Here is a 23,476-nt window from a genome sequence, read left to right on the forward strand (position 1 = left end):
TAATGCACCCATCAGATAGGGATTTCTCATACTATTCTGCTCCCCACGACACGTACACGAGGATCGATTACTTTTTCATTAAACACCAAGACATTTCCCTTCTCCGTAGCACCGATATTGATAACATAATAATTTCCGATCATGCGCTTGTCAGTATCTCCATACTCTTGCCGATGTTTAGACCAAAGCAATGTCTTTGGAGATTGAACATGGTCGCTTTTAGATGACCCTGTCGTAACAACAAAAATTAAAGAAACTTTAAATTGGTTCTTCGCCACCAATATGAAAGGGGACACAGATCCTTGGTCAGTCTGGGAAGCACACAAATGCGTGATCAGGGGAATTTTTATCAAACATGGCGCACGGGTGAAGAGGGAACGTGGAGAGGAGATATATAATTTACTAAAAGAAATAAATCACTTTGAGAGCTCTCACAAAAAATCCCCCGATGAGTCCCTGAGAAAAACCCTGTTGGCCAGGCGAGAATCCCTACGTTCTATACTGACCCACAAAGCAAAGGCAATATTTACCAAGTGCCATCGCTTCTATTATGAACACGGCAATAAAAGTGGCAAAGCACTAGCAAGAGCACTGAGAGCCCAACGGTCCAATACGTACGTACCAAATATAGTAGATCAGTCAGGGCAACATACTCAGACACTTTCGGACATAGCGGATGCCTTTAAACACTATTACGAGGCACTTTACTCAATAGATAAGAGTAAGGAGGAAACACAAGGTGATGAATTTAAAGACCAAATTCAAAAATACATTAATGAATCGGGCATGCCAACGTTGTCAGGTGACGAGGCAGTGGCCATGGAACAGCCCTTCTCAGAAGAGGAGCTCTCCATGGCAATTAAGAACACTAAACCAGGGAAGGCCCCAGGTCCTGATGGTCTTACACTCCCCTATTACAGACTATTTCTGAAGTCCCTGTCTCCACACCTTATCAGGTGCCTGAACTCTATCCCTGGGGGGTCGAGACTGCCAGTAGACTCTTTGAGAGCCCACATTTCGGTCATACATAAAATAGGTAAAGACCCTGCCCTATGTTCAAATTACAGGCCAATATCACTTCTCAACGTAGATATCAAACTATTTGCGAAAATGACAGCATCCAGATTGGCTCCTTCTTTACCATCACTCATTCACCCTGATCAGGCAGGCTTCGTGGGTGGTAGAGAAGCTAGAGATAACACAACGAAGGCTTTAAACCTTATTTACAGAGCAAAGCTGAAATCTCTACCCCTGATGCTGCTTGCTACTGACGCAGAGAAGGCGTTTGACAGGGTGAATTGGACATTTATGTTCGAGACACTCTGTTGAATTGGCCTCAGACCTAACATGCTCGCCTGGATCTCAGTTTTATATTCAAAATCGTCGGCCAAGGTGAAAGTGAATGGATTCCTCTCCTCTGATTTTTCTACATTTAACGGAACAAGGCAGGGGTGCCCACTCTCCCCTTTGATTTTCATACTATCGATAGAACCATTCCTCCGGAAGATCAGAAATAACACTAACATACAAGGCCCCATGATTAAAGGTGCACCATACAAAATTGCCGCTTATGCAGACGATTTATTGTTTTTTATCAGCAACCCCTTATCTACTCTACCAGCTCTCATGACTGAATTCAATTGTACGGGAAGCTATCCAAGTTTAAAATTAACCTAGCGAAATCAAAGGCATTAAATATTAATTCAGCTCACACTGCCTTGGCACCATTGAAGAAGAGGTCTTACTAGATTCACTGGGCAAATTCTTCGATCAAGTACCTAGGCACTGTGCTCCCGAGGGACACCCGCCAGACCTTCTCCCTAAATTTTCCTAAGATATTACAGGAAGTCCAAAGTGATTGCTCGAGGTGGAGAAAGAACACTTTCACATGGTTTGGGAGGATTGCAATTTTTAAAATGAACATCCTTCCCAGGATATTATATATCCTTCAAGCCCTCCCAATTATGGTCCCTTCATCATTAAAAGCCTCACATCAATCCAAACTAAATTCATCTGGGGAGACAAACCACCACAAATTAGCAGAAAGATCCTGCACCGCTCCAAGACAGCTGGAGGGACCGCACTTCCTAATTTCAAATCATATTACTTAGCTACTCATCTTTCCAGAATTCTGGACTGGTGTAGGAACGGTGAGATGAAGGCCTGGGTAGGAGTGGAACAAGACTTCACAGATGTATATTTACCGGGCATTCCATGGGTGGGTTCCAGCAGAGTAAAACATATGAGAGATCACCCCACAATCAGGGCTACTTTGGCATGTTGCGATAATTCATTCATTAGATCACACATACTCCCCCAATCGTCGTCATTGTTTCCGGTTTTGGGAAATCCGCTTTTTCCGCCTGGGGTGGAAGACTGGATTTTTCCGGTCAATGAGAGAGGGCTATCACAGAGTGCTACACTTTGGTAGTGGAAACGCCTGGCCAACAAAGGACCAGCTTATGAGCTCCCAAACTCCCCGTGCCCTCGATGTATGGAGAGCCAACCAATTGACACATTTCTTGAAATCCCTTCCTCCTAGATCCCATTTTTCTAACTCTTTGACACCTTTTGAAAAGGAATGTATGAGCAAGGGTCCCATAAGATTATATGCCATAGAAAGGGTATGTCTAATTAAACACACCCACTGGGAACACTAAAACCAAATTTCAATCACAATGGGAGGACGATCTTCAAATCCAGTTTTCTGAGGCCCAATGGGAAAAGATATGTTCTCTGACCCATCGATCCGCTATCTCGTCCCGTGATCAGGAAGCGAGTTTTAAGTTGCTCACCAGATGGTACAGAGTTCCTACTAGACTGCACTCAATCTTCCCAGAAGTGAGTCCACTCTGTTGGAGATGTGATGAGGAGGATGGTAGTCTGATGCATATTTTCTGGTCATGTAGGCGCCTTGCCCCGTTTTGGGTGAATGTACAAACGGTTATACATAAAGTTACTAGCTTGACCACTGCTCTGGATCCGGCCCTTGTCCTTTTACATCATTGTGACATCTCAATGAAAAAGTACAAGAATTCCTTACTACGACACTTAATCACGGCAGCCAGAGCTTGCATACCTCTCTTGTGGAAAAAAGATAACCCTCCTACAATGACAATGTGGTTCGCCAGGATAAACGAGATGATGTTGCTCGAAGACCTCACTTCCATAATTCACAACTCTCAAGACCGGCTTGTTAGAACCTGGTATAACTGGACAGAGTTTAAGGGATCTGATGATTACATTTCACTGTTGAAGACAGGTTGAATTTGCACTGTCAGTGTCTGGAACCTCCCCCCCACCCACACCCCTCCATCCTGACAAATTCACCTACCCTTTTTGAACCCAACCCTACCACCTTTTTCTTCTCTGACTTTCTTTTCTCTCTTTTTCTTTCTTGTTCATGTTTTACTCATTATCTTCTATTCTGCCAACTCACACTTGAGTTACGGCTCCGGTTTTGTTCACTCCTCTAAGGTGGCCTTGTTATATAGTATAAAAAGGTTTTATGTTGATCCTCCGACAGTAGTTGGTTACAGCTCTCATCGTTGTTTATACAGTCTTGAGTTTTGTATCTCCCCATATTTTAGGAATTTATCTGCTAACAATTCCAATTACAATGCTTGTGTTCTGACATTGTGCTTTACTCTGTACAATACGGTGTTTCCTGTGTTATTGATAATGTTAATAAAAGTTAAATTTATAAAAAAAAAAAAAACAACAATTAGAAACAGCACACTTCCCGTCTGAAATTCACTTTGGGGATTTCACTATTGAGTCCATAATACAACCTGAAAGGAAAGGCACGTTAAATGCAAAAACAAACTCAATTGAGTCCAAAACAAGAAGGATGGCTCAAAGTTCAGATCCGGTAGCGTTCATCCCGTAGGGACGCTCTCTATGGGCAACAGCAGAACAAGTTCGTGGATTGGCCTTGCAAAGGTCTTTGTCTCACCTTTCCTGATGACCTTTAGCTCCACCTTCCGAACATTGCCGTCCTGGCTAGGCAGTATCCTAGTAATCAGTCCCAGAGGCCGGTCAGTCTTTTCTGTGGTCTGGTCTTTCAGGTATGCAACCGCTGCTATAGCTTCTGTGGAGGCGTCTGAGATGTGGAGTTCCTTCTTTATGCTAGAGGTGAGGGAGATGTTGATATAACATCTTGGGATGTGAATGTTGTTCAACCCACACAATGACTGTTTCCAAGCTTCCCATTTTTGCTGTTTGTCGGAAGGGAGTGGGGTATCCCAGTCCTTGACGGTTTCAGAGAATTGTCTCAGCAAGGATTTGCCTTGTATAGTGATAGGCGCCACAAATCCCAGTGGGTCGAATAAGCTGTTCACTATAGAGAGGACACCACGTTTTGTGAATGGCTTGTCTGAGCAACTTACTTGAAATCCGAAGGAGTCGGCTGCAAGATCCCATCTGATGCCCAGGCTCCTCTGCACGGGTGGACTGTCTAGCCCCAAGTCAATGTCCTTGAACCCAGGGGCGTGATCACCCGACTCAAAGGCTCTCATTACAGTCAAGCTATTTGAAGCAATTTTGTCTAACCGGAGCTTTGCCTGGGACAGCATGCCTTGAGTCCTTTTGAGCAAATCAATGGCTTCTTCCTCGGTGGGAAGTGATTTGAGCCCATCATCTACATAAAAGTCTTTCTCAACAAAGTCTCTGGTGTCTGTTCCATACTCAGACTCTCCCCCTAATGCGATTCTCCGGAGGCCATAGGTTGCAACTGCGGGTGAAAGGCTGTTTCCAAATACGTGGGCCCTCATACGATATTCCACCATCTCTTTATTGGAGTCATTGTCCTTGTACCACAGAAATCTGAGGAAGTTCCGGTGGTCCTCTCTGACTAGGAAACAGTGGAACATCTGTTCAATATCGGCAGTGATGGCGACAAGCTCTTTTCTGAACCTCAGCAATACTCCTACCAAGTTGTTTGTTAGGTTAGGACCTGTGAGGAGAACATCGTTAAGGGATACGCCTTCATGTTTGGCGCTGGAGTCGAAGACAACCCTGATTTGATTCGGTTTTCGTGGGTGGTATACACCGAATGAAGGCAGATACCAACACTCTTCGTTCTTCTTCAAGAATGGAGCAGTTTCTGCGTGGTTGTTGCGGAATATTTTGTCCATAAAGGCAACAATATGTTCTCTCATTTCAGGTTTGCTGTTCATAGAACGCTGAAGAGAGTTAAATCTGGTCTGAGCTTGAGCTCGGTTGTTTGGGAGTCTTAGCTTGGTAGATCGGAAGGTTAATGGAGAGACCCAATGGTTGGTTTTGTCTTTAGAAAACTTACAGTCCATTATTCCGATGAATTCTCTGTCCTCTACTGACAAGGCTACTTTATCGTCGTCCTTGGTTGTGAGAGACTGATCTTCCCAAGTTGTCGATATGCAGAGAAGAAGCGATGTCAGGTAGCTGTATTGTGTCTGGAGACTTCTCTTTCACTCCATAGTAATGAGGACATGGCTTTAGGCAAGTTGTGCACCCATCTCCATGCACGTAAGTCTTGAAGGAATCAATTTCTGATCGATCAACGCACACATTTCCTATGGCTACCCATCCCAAGTCCAGTCTCTGGGCGTATGGTGCATAGTCAGGCCCATTTCACTGCTGTCCCACCTTGTGTACCCTTAGATTGTCTCTACCGAGAAGGAGTAGAATCTTTGCGTTATTGTCCAAAGGTGGGATAACACTAGTGAGGTGTCTTCGGTGTGGTTGATGAAATGCAGCTTCTGGGGTAGGAATTTCATTCCTGTGGCTGGGTATTTGGTCACATTCGACGAGCGTTGGTAGAGGTATTTCAGCCTTCTCATTGATAGGAGAAGCAATGAATCCCTGGGCTCTTCTGCCGTTAGTCTCTATGCGACCCGAGCAGGTGTTCAAGGTGTAGGGTTCTGATGGTCCATTAATTCCGAAGGCTTCAAAGAATTTGGTTCCTGCCAGGGACCGGTTGCTTTGGTCGTCTATGATTGCATACACCTTCATTGCCTTTTCTGGATGTCCCTCGGGATAAACCTTGATGAGGCATATTCGGGCACAACATTTCTGCGTTTCGCCCACTCCACATATCTCTGAGCATGAGCAGGAGACGGCTGTGGTGGTGTCAGTCTCATTCTTGGACTCCCCGCCATGACTTGGAGTGGGAGTGGTGGTGACTGCAGCCGGTGTGTCTCTAGCTAGCTGGGTTGGGTGCATGGCTGAAACGTGCTTTTCACTATGACACTCCTCACACTTGACGATGGATTTACAGTCCTTGGCCATGTGCTCAAGTGATGCGCATCATTTGAAACAGATCCCAAGCTCTGTGAGGACTTTTTTGCGCTCCTGTAGGGTTTTGGATCTAAACCCTCTGCAGTTGTTCAGTGAATGCGTTTTTTTTATGGATGGGACATTCTTGATTGAAAGACTTCTCGTGATGAGATGATGTACTGTTTATCTGTGGGTGCTGCAGGTGATGGTAGTTCAGTCTTCCTAACACTCACAGTGTTCTTAATGTCTCTGCGTTTGTGTATGGCACCTTCATACCTTGATGATGATGTTGTTGCAGCTGCCGAAGTGTTGAACTCTAAGAAGTCCAGGCTGGGGTCGTTCCTCATCTGGGCCTGCTCGTCGATGAACTTGCAGAAGTGAATAAATAGGGGAAAGGTGACGTCATGCACCCTTTTGTACCTTGAGACTGACGTTGCCCATTTCTCCTACAGACTGTATGGCAGCTTCACCACAATTGGGTTCACTCCATGGGCTGTATCCAGGTAGCACAGCCCAGACAGACGAGGATCTCTTTTGGCGAGCTCCAGCTCCATGAGCAGATCACTTAGGTCTTGAAGCTTGTGGACTTCTTTAAGATTGATCTTTGGGATGTCCTGCAGTCTCTTGAATAGGGCTTTCTCTATTGCTTCTGCGCTGCCAAAGGTGCATTCCAGTCTTTGCCATACAGCAGCGAGACCTGCTTCTGCTTGTCCCACATAGACGGTTCTGAGGCTCTTGATACAGTTTGTAGAGTCTGGGCCCAACCACTTGATCAGGAGGTCGAGCTCCTGTTCTGCAGTTAAGTTGAGATTGGCGATGGCTGCCTTGAAAGTTGCTTTCCAGACCCTGTAGCTCTCTGCACGATCATCGAATTTCGTGAGACTAGTGTTGATTAGCTCTCTGCTCACCATGAACCTGGCAAACTCAGACATATCTGATTTCTCACCACTTGTTGCCACGACGACTCGTGATGCCCCTGAGGCGTATGGGCTGCCTGGCGTGAATGGATGAGATGTTCCCGGGTAGAATGACGTTGCTGCAGGGTTGAGCTGTGGTTTAGCCTCTGTAGATTCTGATGACCGCTGCTTGAGCTGTGCAAATGGGTCAGGAAACACTTGGTTGCCATCTTGCCGTGGTGACTGTGTTTGAGAGGGCACCTCTTGGTGACTGTTATTAATTTGCTCGGGTGCTTTAGGTGGTACTGGCACTGGTAGAGGTAAGTTGGAGGTTTTGGTGTTGTCGGCTTGGACGGTACTGCAAACCAGGGTTGCTACAGGTAACTGATTCAGTACATAGTCTCTTGTGCGATCAACTGGATTGTCTGCTGCCAGTGGTGGCGAGTGACCTGGATCAGGACTTTGGATCAATGCTTGCTCAAGTAGTCTCACTTTAGCTAGCGCAACTTCCTCTTCCATCTGTGACCGAAGAATCTTTTTATCCGAGCCTCCGCTCCTGCCCTTTTGGCTTCTGCTTTAGCGGCTTCTGCTTTTGCAAGGGCTTCTGCTTCTGCCCTTTTGGCTTCTGCTTTAGCGGCTTCTGCTTTTGCAAGGGCTTCTGCTTCTGCCCTTTTGGCTTCTGCTTCTACCCTTTTGGCTTCTTCCTCTACTTCTCTTTCTGTGAAGGAACGTCTCACCTTGGATTCTTCCACTCTTATGCGGGCCTCTAGTATCCTGTCGCTCAGGGCTGAGCTTCTTGAGCATGATGACCCGGACGACCGAGAGGAACGTCTAGATGAGGTTGATCGGTGTGATCTAGTTTCTTGCTGGTGAGAGATACGGTGTTCGGCCGTGTCTATGGCATCTTGCACCTTGGCATCTCTTTCCTTGACCACCTCTTCTGCCTTGCTCAGGTCTGAAAGAGCTTCATCAATTTTAGAGTCTTTTAGAAAGGTACTGTACCTTGTTGACAGTCTCTTGTATCTTTCATGAGCTGTGTTCAGCCGTTCAAGAGCGGCTTGTAAGCGTGCGGCATCACCTGATGAGGATCAAGTCTTGACATGTAATAGGTGACTCGTTCCCACTGTTCTTCCAGGTGTTCACATAGCTCATCTTTCATAGTGTGATAGCTTTCAGTGGCCTTTATCGTGGGTTTGGAAGAGCGCTTCGGTCGGACAACTTGGTCTGCTGAAAGCGCGGGATCTGCCACCTGGGCTTCATAATGGACAGTATCAGATTGTATTTGCTCTGTTTCAGCAATGGGGAACTGTCCGAGGTCTTTTTCGGCCATTTTGATTTAAGGTGTACTGTCTCTTTAAGAAACTTGACTTTTGAATACGGGTCCGAAAATTGTTGTGCAGCTCTGCCACGGACTCCCTGATGAGATTCCCAAGGTGTCTTTAGCAAAACTTGGGGTTCGCAGTCCAGCAATGTGCATTAATGAGGTATAATGTACTGCAAGTCTATAGAAGGGGTATGGCAAGAGGGAAACAGCAGGTGCATAAACTGTCCCTTTACAATGCAAGCAGAGGTGATACAGGATGTGGCAGATGGGAGAGCTTCCCCTTGGCTTGTCCAGGCATGCACTGTTGCAGGCAGACTAGTGCATAAGGCTTGTTGCAGGGCAGATTAAAAGGGAAGTTACAGGGTTCTTAGGGATCTGTAGCCGGGGTATTGATCTGTTAAGCAGTCTTCTGACTGATTTGAGCTCTCAAGGAAGTTTCTGACTTTGGGCTGTTAAGCAGTCTTCTGACTGTTCTGTCCCCACTTAAAGGCGATTGAAGGCGCGTACTTGTGAGATGTTGTGAGAATCTTACCTTCGTTTTTCCTATAGGTGAGGCAGACATGACCAGAGCGCTCCGGAGTTATACATGCACATGCTGAGATGAAACAATGGTGGTTTATTTTATCCAAAGGTTAGGACATGCAGAGTACAATAGTCCAAGTACCTGGTTCTCTTGTGATGCTTGTTTCTGGAGTCACTAAGGTCAGAAGACTTTGCTTCTAGCAGCTCCAATAAGGGATGTGATTCTCACAAAAACTCTGGCTGGAACTGAATATGCCAGGAAATGATGTAAGAGGATCAGCAGACACTCCCATGGGCTGGACAAAAGAAACAGAGGAGCCGAAAGGTCTGACCAGTAGATGGCAGCATAGACAAGCATGAAAAACAGTTTTAATTAAAACAATTAGAAACCGCACACCCGCACCTGCCCGTTGGTCACCCCGAGCGGGACCTGGAGCCGGGAGAGCTGGTGAGCTACACCCGGCATTGCGGGGAGAGGGGATGGTTCACCCTCAATGTAAAAAGAAGGGTGAGCCGCAGTGCCCGGAGGCAAACCCTATCCCCTCCCCCACCATACAGCCCTGAAGAGTACGAAGAGGAGTGTTAAAGAGATAGCGGTTCTCGGCTACCATGCTGCCCGTCCCCGTTGGGACTTTGTTTGATTCCCGCTGTTTACCCAGTTTTGAAATGAACAAGGCTGAGAACTTGCAGGCCACCCAAAAACGTTTGGGCTTGTAAATAATCCTGGACTACCCTTTCAGGTCCTACAGTCTCCGGCGAGGCTGGTTGGAGGAAGGGCCTGTGGCAGAGTAGGCCGAGGTCCCGTCACCATAGGAACCGGTGACTACCCTCCGGGTCAGAGGTCCCCTGGATGTGGGGCCTCTGAGAGACTGCTGAGTAAGGAACTTTTTACCCGGCCTGTATGGGCAATATCCGGACCTGAACTGGTTTCCTGGACTGGGGAAAAGGGGTGCTGACATGTTTTTAGAGGCAGCATCAAGGTTTAGGTTTGCTTGGGTGGGCAAATGGAAAGATCCCGATCCCGTCCCGTTCCCGGTTAATGAAAGTGTTCCTTTTATATGTTTGCAACGTTTAAGTAACATGTCTCCCGCAAGGGAAGAAATACCATATGCTTTATTGTAAATACTGTTATTATAATTGTACATATGTTCTCTTTTTATCTTTTCCAGTTACAAAATAAACGGTGGTGGTCGGACAGCCCGCGAACGGTCTGTAGTTAACCAAGGGGGAGTGTAACGCCCTGGACTAGCCAGGTAGTCACAGACCCCCGCATTACACCTGTCCCCCAATAAGGTAATGCCAGCCAACCATAAAAACCTAGTCACCTCCATCAAAGCTTAATGGACACACCAAGGGGCGAAGCCAGGCGGTTGGCCACGTTCACCGAGGAGTTCAGAAGGCCTGAGGCAGGAAACACAAGCAGATCAGTGGAAGTGTTGAGGAGTGGAGGAGGTCAGGCCTGTGACAGTCTGACAGGTGCTGGGGTTGGAGCCCGGGCACCTTTGGCCAGGAGGCAGACGGTGGCCTTAGCCTGCAGTAGCCGGGAAGACGGCTCGGTGGAACCGTGGTGGACCGGGACAGGGTAGTGGCCCGCCGGTACCAACCCGGGGAACCGACTCGGAAACTGGAGCACACAGGGGGGTACTCAGACCCCTAAACGAGGACCAGAACCCACTGGACTGAGTTAATTAACTGATTGCGGTCTGGACTATAGGGTCTTTCCCACCCAAGTCCCGACTGAAGACAACAGCCCACCGAGGGGGATAGAAAGCCACCGCACAGGCAGAGAGATCCCACGGGCCAGCGTCAAAAGGGCAAAAGGGCTCTCCCGACATTCACACAGCCGGGGAGCGGACTCCCATCGCTGAAGTGCAGGCAGCCCAAATACACTACACGGAGCAGGAGAAAGGCCAAGACCACCAAACCGGGTGGGGGACCAGACGCAGCCGACTGCGGGCACTGACCACCATCAACTTGGTTTACCAGAGACTTGTGTGTGTCAATAACAGTGAGTACAACAGTGCCATCCGGCCGCGCACCACCCAGCTACTTCCCCAACGGGTTCCGGTGCCATCATCCCTGCCCACGGAAAGGTTAACATCTTGCTGCATAACCATCTCCCCCGGGTGCCCCGTAACTACAGCGGTGGTGTCTACCTTCACCACAGCCCGTGGGTGGCGTCACGAACTCAAGCGCGGCTCCGGCCGTGCACCTATCTAACACCCCCCACCAAAAAGCGCCAGCATCCCCTTTCAGATCGAAGTGACCCCGGGTCCGGAGGCGCTCGAGCCACCCACCAACGAGCCCGGATCCGAGCAGCTCGGCTGCAGCCGTGCGCGGAGCGGTACATGTGCATGAGGCCTTGGGGCCATGTGCACACATTGAGTATTTGGTGAGTTCATTACCTCATTATTTGTAATGCATTGTCTGCAGGTTCAGCATTTAGTGACTTTTCTACCTCCGTATTTGTAAAAAATACTGGAGGTAAAAAAAAACCTCAACAAATACTGACTATGTGCACACGGTCTTATTGTAGTAGTGAAAACATATATGGGCTATGGAATTGGTGAGGGCAGTTGTCCCCAGCCTGCACTCTGTGTGCGCCCCTCCATTATATCCACTACATACATCATGATACATGCAGAATATCCTGATGGAATGGCACACAGTATGTGGAGTCAGACATTGGAAATATCAAAGATGGAGGGCGGGCCAGTGGGGCACAGTGTGCTGGGGTGTGTTACCCATGCATTTTCAATCCTCCATTCCCAATCTATACATACACAGTGGATGCATTGGGAATGGAGACTTGAAACTACATAGATCAGATGAACCAGAACACTTTGATAGAAGACACCCTCGTCCCCCCTCCTTTCACATAGTGTGCCGCCATTGCCCCCCCTTTCACATAGTGTACCACCATTGCCCCCCCTTTCACATAGTGTGCCACCATTGCCCCCCCTTTCACATAGTGTGCTGCCGTGTCCTGCTGCTATTGAACAGGTCGTCAGGCACCTCCACAGAACAGGTCACCGGTCCGTCTCCATTCTTCAGGCTCCTGGACTCCAGCGTGGCCTGCAACAATGCCATCTGCCGTCACCATTACAGAGGACGCTCCTCTTCAGCAGACAGGTGGCCGGGACTCCCTCAACCGCGCCGGACCCTGTATGTTGCTAGTACGTCCTGCTCAGGGCTGCCACCAGGAATTTTAGAGCCCCATACTGCCAACATTTTCGGGGCCCCTTCAGACTCCGCCTCCACCACAGCTCCGCCTCCACCCCCCGAAACTTCAGCAATAGAAAAAAGTTGTTTCCAGCATCACGTCCAAGAAATAAGGTTAAAAAACAAATTTTATTCCATAAGGGTAAAACCAGCACTAGGCTGGATGGACGTCCACGAAGTATAAAATAATGCATGACGCGTTTCACACCTAAAAAAGATTTTTAGACTTAGACATATTCTGCTGGATTTGCACAAGTAAGTTATGGAATAAAATTGTTTTTTACCCTTATTTCTTGGACGTGATGCTGGAAACAACTTTTTCTATTGCCAGACTTTGCCTCTTTGAACATGGAGCTGCCGTCCTCGCACCGTTCCCCAGAGAAAGGACCCAGGTGATGCATTTACAGGGTGACCTCAGATCCTCCTCTGCATACTTATCTCCAACCTTCCACAGTCCCTCCATCACTCTTGGAAAATCTCCAACTCTGCAAACAGTCCTCATCAATCAAAACATTAACCGCTAGTCATCATTCTGACAGCCCGAAAAAGCTGCATGCGCTGTTTTCCAGGACATCGAAATGACAAGCCCAAGACAGAATCGTCAGCCATGTGCATATATCTAATATATAAAGCTCTGTGTATACGTGTGTGTGTGTGTGTGTGTGTGTGTGTGTGTTCGCATGCGTACGTGCGTGTCCCCTAAAGGAATCTGCACCATCACATTTACAATCACGATATTTTGCACAGACGCCCCATTTGACTCAGGGAATGTCATAGACTACGTTTTGAGGGGAAATTTAACCTCGTGCTTTACAGTTATTTGCCAAAAAAATCTGCTTACATTAAAGTCAATGGAACTGTGATTGGTTGCTATAGGCAACGAAAGACATTCTTAGTATAAGAAGCTTATGTGTGAGGTAGTGTGATTTCTGTGGAGAGACAGAGACTGTCAGAAAGACAAAGAGAGAGAGAAACAGAGAAAGAGACAGCCAAGAGAGAAAGAGACAGCCATCCAGGGAGAGAAAGAGACAGCCATCCAGGGAGAGAAAGAGACAGCCATCCAGGGAGAGAAAGAGACAGCCAGCCAGGGAGAGAAAGAGACAGCCAGCCAAGGAGAGAAAGAGACAGCCAGCCAAGGAGAGAAAGAGACAGCCAGCCAAGGAGAGAAAGACAGCCAGACTACCTGCACATATACACACAGCTCTACAACAGGCACATGTGCTTACACACTATACATTACCTCATCTTGCAGCTCTTCATCGGTGCAGGCAGGGGAGAAGACACTAGGAGCTGCACGGAGGCTGCAGCAGCTGAATAACAGGACCTGCCACTTCACCGGTCATGTGATCAGGCTAGGTCCTTCACCTTCTCAGCATCCGTTCTGCTGCAGTACATTTCCTCTGCCCCGATCACATAGATGAGAGCAGAAAGAGAAGACAGCTCTGTATGAGCCCCCGGCCCCCCTCATTACCCTGATGGCGGCCCCTGTCCTGCCGATGTGCTGCAGGGCGGGCGGACGACTCAGCATCTTTTAAATGTTTCATGCGGATTATAATGGGGGCAATTTACTTTTTGTAGCACGGGCCCCCTGGAGCCTCGGACGGTAGCCCAGATTGCCCTCATTATAATCCGCCTATGGGTGCACCATGTATTATACACTTCACATGTACAGTGCAGCCACCAGGGGGTGCACCATGTATTTTACACTGCACATGTACAGGGCAGCCTCCAGGGGGTGCACCGTGTACTATACACTCCACATGTACAGGGCAGCCACCAGGGGTTGCACCGTGTACTATACACTTTACATGTACAGGGCAGCCACCAGGGGGTGCACCATGTATTTTACACTGCACATGTACAGGGAAGCCTCCAGGAGGTGCACCGTGTACTATACACTCCACATGTACAGGGCAGCCACCAGGGGGTGCACCGTGTACTATACAATTTACATGTACAGGGCAGCCACCAGTGGATGCACCGTGTATAATATACTTCACATGTACAGGGCAGCCACCAAAGGTGCACCGTGTATTATACCCTTCCCCTGCTGACTGCCCAGTACATGTGATGCACCGTGTATTATACACTCCACATGTACAGGGCAGCCGCCAGGGGGTGCACCGTGTATTATACTCTTCACATGTACTGGGCAGCCACCAGGGGGTGCACCGTGTATTATACACTTCCCCTGCTGACTGCCCTGTACATGTGACGCACCGTGTATTATACACTCCACATGTACAGGGCAGCCACCAGGGGGTGCACCGTGTACTATACACTCCACATGTACAGGGCAGCCACCAGGGGGTGCACCGTGTATTATACACTCCACATGTACAGGGCAGCCACCAGGGGGTGCACCGTGTATTATACTCTTCACATGTACAGGGCAGCCACCAGGGGGTGTACCGCGTATTATACACTTCACATGTACAGGGCAGCCACCAGGGGGTGTACCGCGTATTATACACTTCACATGTACAGAGCATCCACCAGGGGTGCACCGTGTATTATGTGGAGCATTCCAGTATTTGACTGGGTGCCCCTTGACTGCTGTGCCCCATAATAAGGGGTTAATCCCGTCGTCCCATGTAATTTTTTCTGTCTCCTCCCTGTTTGATGCAGCCAATGATTCTGCTCTCCTCCTCCTGGCTGCCCCTATTTAATCCCATTCCCTGTCTCTCCCCACTTTGTGGGACCCGGAGGCAGCTGTCCCCGCTGTGCACCTGGAGAGTGAGTACGGCAGTCGATCTAACCGCTGCCATCCCAGACTATCAGGAGGGATTGGGATGCATGGCTGTCATCTCTCATTGCTGGCCGGTGTCCCGTCCCTCCTGATGGTCAAGCTCCTGTTCCTGCTCCCATCCATGCCAGCGGAAGGTCGGCGTGCCCGGCCGCCGGATCGCCTAAGCCCTGTTATCACAAACCCCAGTACACTGTCCCCATAGTGCCCTCCCCCCCTCAGTACCAGCACCACCCAACCGACAGTTACCCAGCGCGGCAGCGCAGCGCGCGCACCCTTTCATTCACACAAACCCCCAACTGCCCACTGCCCGCTCCCTCCCTCCCCCTGTATGCACCTCCATCAGTCACGGAGGGCTGCAGCCTCGCCACCTTCCTCCCTTAGCATATGAGCCGGCAGCTGTGCACTGGCCCCGCCCACCATTAACACTGAGCGGTTGCTGCTTACCCTCTATGCAGGGAGCGCGGCGCTGCTATCTTTTTTAACTATCCGCACCCACGGGCTCCTTCCCTTGCAGTCCCAGCCCCCCTCCTTCACTCTCTCACCTCTGATATCTGTCTGCTCGGCACCCGTGCACTGTCCCTCCCTGCGGTCGCGTCAAACTTCTGGCCCCGCCCACCCGCATCCACCTGTATAGTTGATCCTGGAGTGTATGGGCTCCTTTCAGGTGGTGGGCGTGGCCTATCCAGTGTAACAATTCTCCCTCCACTGTCTGCACACCCCACTCCACTGTGTCCCTGGATAGATATAGCAGGAATATATAAAATGGATATATAAGTAAGAAATGTATAAAAATATAATAAATAAATAAATTAAAATATATAAAATAGGATATAAAAAATTTATAAACAAAAAAAATAAAAAAATAGATATATAAAAATAGGCTATGGACAGAGTGTATGTGTGTGTGTGTGTGTATAACCCCCTCTGGAAACATTGCTCTGCAAGTTGTACATGCCCCAATCATGTGGCAGCTTTCATCATTCCTGGAAGCAGCCCATACGTTTTGCATCTCACCCCCTTCGCAGAATTAGCAGCTGCATTAATTGGCCAGCATCAGTGCCTCATCCAGTGATGTCCCTACCCCACAGTCTCTGCCGGTGGCTGAGGCTATAATAATAAACGCACCTGATGGCCCTGTCCCTGATGTTATGCCCCCACTCCATTATTAATCACTACCTGTGCTGTCTCCCGCTGGTATGGCCCCTTCTACCCCCCCCCCCTTTTGATCTTCAGCATGCGGGTGCTGGAACCCCGACATGCCGGAACGGCTGTTGTACCCGCTCCGCACGACCCTGCTCCTAGGTATTTTTCACCGCTGGCCGGCCTGTAATAGCCGGAGCAGGCGTTTTGGTTTACCACAGGTCCTCAGGAACGAGTCATCACTGAAGACATTCGCTACAACGTTCACCTTCAACGTCTGAAAATCCTCTCGCTCCTCAGAATGTCCCCGCAGAAGGACATCATAGGTCCCACCGCCGACCCTCCAGGCATCTGCGTGCCAGCCAGCCCCTCCTGGTTCCTCAAGTCAATGGTGAATACCCTTATTCCAGGGCTTTGGGAGGGGAGATAAGACATGATTCCAGTTTAAAAGTTTAAAAAAAAAAAGTGTAGTTAACCAAATCAACTCCCAGGCGTTAATACAGTGTGCTACGCCCTGCTAGCAACCGGAGTACTCCATGGATGGAACATGGATTTGACCCCTGGATATTTCTTAGAGCTGCTGATTTACTAGGTTGCCATTTACAATGCGCACATGTTGCATTTGCTTTTGAGGGGTTTGCCAACAAAGCTTCACGCCCTCTCCCCTACAGGGACCTCAGGTTCCACCACATACACTGGGTCAGTTTCTGTTATGACAGCCCTCTGTTACCTACCTAATTATTAGCCATTCCTTATTAAACAATTATTCACCATTCAGTATTAGTTGATGTGATGGCATGTCTGCAATGTGTGGCTCAGTGATAATGTTGCTGCCTACTGTGTATACATGTAATATATATATATATATATACATTACATGTAATATATATATATATATATATATATATATATATATATATATATATATATATATATATATATATATTACATGTAATGTATATATATATATATTACACACACACACATATATGCGTGATAGATAGAGATATATATATATATCTCTATCTATCACACACACACATATACATATACACACGCGCACACATGTACACATATATATATACACAGCGCATATATATGCACATATACATATATATCTATATATATAATTGCCTTATTCTGTCTGTCTGTCTGTCTGTCTGTCTGTCTGTCTGTCATGCTCCAAAATTGTGTCCTTACGGTGACACAAAGCTGATTGGCCGCTGGGCTCGCCATGGCCCCACCCCCCCACACCGATTGGCTGCTCGCCCAGGCTGCGCCCCCACACGGATTGGCCAGCCGCTCGCCCAGGCTCCGCCCCCCCCACAGATTGGCCTCTCGCCCCGGCACCCTGCAGGCATTGGCAATTCGGCCACGCCCCGCCCCGCCCCCCTCACGCAATGCACGCTAGCTCTGGCCCCGCCCCCTCCCTCCGCGCATTCCCCGAACTGACACGGCTGTCACGGAGGTGAGTACTGTACTGCCCCCCACCCCCACCCCCCCACCCCCCCACCCCGGCCCCCGCTCGCACGGGAGTGGTGTGGATACGTTGGTAACCATGCTCGCATGGTTACAAGCGCATCAAGGTCCTGCTGCGGCGGAAGATCCACACGCACACACATAACAGCACACACACACACAAACATACACACACATCAGATCACACTCACTCTCACACACACCTCACACACACCTCACACACACCTCACACACACCTCACATCGCATCCACACACTCACAGCATCCGCCGATATCGCTTGCTTCTCGGCCTCGATACTGTGCTGTTGTGATCTTCCAGGACCTGACGGAGGATCACATGGCCAGAGGCATGTGATATCTCCGGATGTTGTGAGTATCAGCGCGTATGTGCGATGTCGTCAGTGTCTGTGTGTGTGAGTGTATGCGATCGGGTGTGTGTGAGTGTTTGCGATCGGGTGTGTGTGAGTGTTTGCGATCGGGTGTGTGTGAGTGTTTGCGATCGGGTGTGTGTGAGTGGATGCGATCGGGTGTGTGTGAGTGGATGCGATCGGGTGTGTGAGTGTCGGCAGAGGAGCACGGCGTGCTGGAGGAGGCTGGGAGCAGAGAGGCTGATCATGGGGAAGGCTGGGAGGAGAGAGGCTGATGCTGGGGGAGGCTGGGAGGGGGAGGCTGATGCTGGGGGGAGGCTGGGACGAGGGAGGCTGATGCTGGTGGAGGCTGATGCTTGGAGAGGCTGATGCTGGGGGAGGCTGGAAGGAGAGAGGCTAATGCTGGTGGAGGCTGATGCTTGGGGAGGCTGATGCTGGGGGAGACTGGGAGGGGAAGGCTGATGCTGAGGGAGGCTGGGAGGAAGGAGGCTGGGAGGAGAGAGGCTGATCTGGGGAAGGCTGGAACGGGAGGCTGCTGAGGGAGGCTGGAAGGAGAGAGGCTGATGCTGGTGGAGGCTGGAAGGAGAGAGGCTGATGCTGGTGGAGGCTGATGCTTGGGGAGGCTGATGCTGGGGGAGACTGGGAGCGGAAGGCTGATGCTGAGGGAGGCTGGGAGGGGGAGGCTGGGAGGAAGGAGGCTGGGAGGAGAGAGGCTGATCCTGGGGAAGGCTGGGAAGGGGAGGCTGATGCTGAGGGAGGCTGGAAGGAGAGAGGCTGATGCTGGGGGAGGCTGGAAGGAGAGAAGCTGAGGCTGGGAGGAGAGAGGTTGATGCTGGGGAAGGCTGATGCTGAGGGAGGCTGGGAGGGGAAAGCTGATGCTGGGGAAGGCTGGGAGGACGGAGGCTGGGAGGAGAGAGGCTGATCCTGGGGAAGGCTGGGAGAGGGAGGCTGATGCTGGAGGAGGCTGGAAGGAGAGAGGCTGATGCTGGCGGAGGCTGATGCTGGGGGAGGCTGGAAGGAGAGAGGCTGATGCTGGTGGAGGCTGATGCTTGGGGAGGCTGGGAGAGGGAGACTGATGCTGAGGGAGGCTGGGAGGAGGGAGGCTGGGAGAGGTAGGCTAGAGAAGAGAGGCTGATGCACACACACACACACACACACACACACACACACCACACACACACTGGGAACCACAAACAACTGCCCTACACAGACACCCACACACACAGACAACGCTGGACACACACAACACCCAACACCGCGGCACACACAAATATACGCACATACCGCACAACACACACTGCACAAAACATACCTCCCCCAAAACACACCACACACACACAAACCGCGCAACACACACACAACGCTACAGACACACAGCGCTCCACAAACAACGCAACACACATACAACACCGCTCTCACCCCCCGTCACACCCAGACAACACCCAGAACATGTACAGCGCCCTACACAAACACTTGGTAACTACACACAACATCTATATCTATATCTATATATATATATATATATATATATATATATATATATATATATATATATACACACATATACACACAGCGCATATATATATATATATATATATATATTTTAATACACACATACACTGTCACCAATTTTGATCGCTTTGCAGCAAGACATTAATTTATGACACACTCTTCTTGGGTTTTTATTCCTCTTATTTTATTGAGCCATTTTAGTCCTTTCCTTGAATGGTCATTAATTGTGTGACGGTATCTTTCTATAATACACCGCTTGATGATTTAATGCTTGCCCAGTTTATTACTCACATCATGTTCTTTCAGGTTTGGTCCAGAGTTCCCCTATTTAGAGTCGCACCCTTTGTTGTTTGTTTGTTAGGTAATTAATTCACCCGTTGGGTGGGATTTACCTTGTCGGTTTTTTCCTTTTCTCCTGATGTGGGGAATTTTCCCATGCCAGTCGCTCCTTTCCACAATAGGCCTTTGACCGTGATTGAGGTATAGTTCAATGGTAAGTGTGCGGGCAACATACAGATCACTGGTTCAGTCCCAGCGTTGACACTTTACATTTCCCCCATCACAATATCATATAACGCTTTAGGGCCAGACGTCTGATGGTTTGATAGATTCTCTTTCATTCTTTAATTGCCTTACTTCAGTCTGTGGTTTGGGAATTTGTTTTTAAATATTTCGGGTCCTGTGCGTTAAGGGGTCTCGGGTATCCTAGAGTTTGGTTAATTCACCTTACATTTCTGTGTTTCCCACTAATACCACACTTCAGGTTTTGTTTTTGCTTTTGGTCTATTAACATGAGCACTGCCATTCTTAGACCATTTGTCATGGCTTCTCCTTTTACCCCTCTGTGCTATCGCCCATCAGATTATGGTTCTTTAGTGTTTGGTTTCCAGTTGGTCCTGGCCCCACTACGGTTTAGTTGGAGAAATAATTGTTGTTTACGCTCCTTCTTGCTTTCATTATACTCTGGGAGCTTTGCCCCAATTCCAGAGCGGAGGGGATCCATTTCCACCCCTCATATGGGAAGTGATGTGTATGGTCGTTGATGCTGTGAGGTCTCCTGGGAGGTCTCTACAACATGGTAAGCTTATGGTAAAACATGGTGCAAGGATATTTGTAGGCACTGTTTCTTCATACGTTTACTATTATGTGTTTGCTTCCAAAACCAGCAAGAACTAAAAAATAAATAGCGTGGCGCAAAAAAAGAAAAAAAAGTGAGACGGTAGTTGCCCACTTCTTGTGGGTATGGTTAAGCACAGTTGCGCTGGTTTTCTGAATACTGGGAGACTAGTGAGTCTTGATTACAGTTCGACTGGAATAATATAATTTTCATTTCCCAAAACAAGTCCCAGTGGTCTTTATGATACCGTAAATTTTTTCGTTTGGACTTTTTTCATTTGGATTTCAAGGTCCAACAACCAAGCCTTCAGATATTTGTTCTTGAGTACCTAGTTTTCTATCCTTGGACCAATTTTTCCTCGTCTATACTTACCTGCTCTTTTGCCGTCATCATGAGAAAAAGTAATAAAATTATTAGAATGGTCAAACTATAAAAAAAAAAAAAAAAAAATATATATATCTCTTACAAATATATATCTCTTACATAAAGGTAGAGGCGTACTTCTGGTAGGTGTGGTAAGTGACTTTACACTGTTTTCTGCATACTAGGTGGTATGCAGGGTCCCGATCATAGGAGGAGAAGTGGAATAATACACTTTTGTTTCCCAGTACCAGTGTTAAGGTGAACTCTTAACCAGAGATCACTAGTTGCCTACTGCCTGTCCGAATTGGTATATACCAAGTGCATGCATAAAAGAATTCACACCAGACACAGTCGGATATGAAGTCTCTTCTTGGTCACAGTAAAGATGGCACCAAAACAGACAGAGAAGGAACATGCGTCCTCTTGATATAGGCTAGGGGTGTACACAAGTTCAGATATGCCCATTTAGTGGGACAGTTCATGGCCTAGCCAATGGGGAGATCCGTGTTGCTGTTGATGGGTGCGTCTGACTTCAGTGGATGAAACCATGATGATGGGAGGGACGTCATCTGGTGCATCCATGCTGATGGTTTGGTCTGTGATGTCTTCTAGCTTGACCAGGGGTCTTCCCTTATATGGTATCTTCTTTCATTCCCTGCATTCCAAGCAAGGTGTGGTGAACAGGAAATGGCAGCCATCTTTATATCTGTGTCATGTGTATGATCTGAGAGCTGAATTATGTAAGGCAAATCGACATTTCCCACAATGCTCTATGTCCAGAGGTTAAGTATTTCATTTTATGGCTCTCCTCAACACCAGTCCTGGTGATATTTGTTATGATACCATAAGTTGTGCAATTGGTCTTTTCAATTTGGATTCCAATGTCAAATCACCGAGCCTTCACATGCTGATTGTTTCCTCAGGGATATTAGACCAGTTTATTGCTTTGGTAACAATTTTCTCTTTTTCAGATGGTGTCAGATCCGTGCTATGGATTTTTGGCTGCTCACCATGAGCAGCCCGAAGAATGGAGAGCTATGCAGGTAGAAGGCATCTGAGAAGTTTTCGCAGGACCGATTTCCGATTTGCTGAAAGTTATGATTTCTCTTGATGCCTTTTTACGTGCTGTTTCTGTGTTTCCATTTTGGGACACCCTCTGCCTGTTCTGCGTAGATTTTCACTATGATGAGTTCCAGGTTGCATTAGGATCTTATATCGGTTTAGTCAGGTCATTCTTTGTGATCTTCTATTGGTTTAGTCAGAGGTCATTCATTGTGAGGTAAGACAGGACGGTTATTGATGGATTGTTGAGTACTCCATGCTGGAGTGCCACGTTTTGTTTTTGTTTTTTTATGGTATACATTTCACATTGTTTAAAGTTGAAATAGTTCTTTGATTTGCAGGTTGGTATCGAGTATGCCTTATTTTCTGGGTGGGGGTCGGAGCACAGTTTGCTACTTTGCTCCTCCTTGGCGATCAATTCAACAACGTTGGTGGTTTTTTGGTACAAAAGCTACCCACGTCGGGAGTCCGGCTGCGACACAACGCTTTGTACTGGTTTACCGTGATTTATTTCAGTGGTTTTTAGTTTGGTTATTTTGGGCTGTGACCGACCACCATCCACTAAAAGATGAGATTTGTTTTTAAATCTCCAAATAAAGAGAGTTCTGATTTTATATACCTGCGTCTGATTCTTCATTACATGGGACAATCAGTTATGGGTTTGTTGGGGTCTCAGCAATCTACTCTCCACATGTACAGGGTAACCACCGTGTACTATACACTCCACATGTACAGGGTAACCACCAGGGGGTGCACCGTGTATTAGTCACTTCCCCTGCTGACTGCCCTGTACATGTGATGCACCGTGTATTATACACTCCACATGTACAAGGCAGCCACCAGGGGGTGCACTGTGTATTTTACACTGCAAATGTACAGGGCAGCCACCAGGGTGTGAACCGTGTATTATACACTGCAAATATACAGGGCAGCCACCAGGGGGTGCACCATGTATTATACTCTTCACATTTACAGGGCATCCACCAGGGGTGCACAGTGTATTATACTCTTCACATGTACAGGACAGACACCAGGGGGTGTACCGTGTATTATACACTTCACATGTAAAGGGCTGCCACCAGGGGGTGCACCCAGGGGCGGATTAAGGGTAACCAGGGCCCCGGGCTGTTCAGGATCTGTGGGCCCCCCCATCCCTACGCACGGGTCATGTGACGGGTCCATCATCATAAACCTGAAACAGATAATTTCTGAAAAATAGTCGCCGAAACTATAACCTTAAAAACATCCACTAATCTAGTAAATATACCCTTCAGTTTATAAAAAAAAAAAAACAAAACAATAAGGCAAAGTATTGAACAGTCCAACTTTAAACAAGACTACTGCCCAAAGAAATAAATAAAAAATAAAAAAAACCTGGAGCAAAAACATTGTGTGGGAACAAAGTTTAACAACTCGTGTGCACGAGGTCTTACAAATACTGAGGTAAAAACTCACCAATACTGAACG

The sequence above is a fragment of the Anomaloglossus baeobatrachus genome, chromosome 5 (genome assembly GCF_048569485.1).
Source record: "Anomaloglossus baeobatrachus isolate aAnoBae1 chromosome 5, aAnoBae1.hap1, whole genome shotgun sequence".
In the NCBI taxonomy this organism is placed as follows: domain Eukaryota; kingdom Metazoa; phylum Chordata; class Amphibia; order Anura; family Aromobatidae; genus Anomaloglossus; species Anomaloglossus baeobatrachus.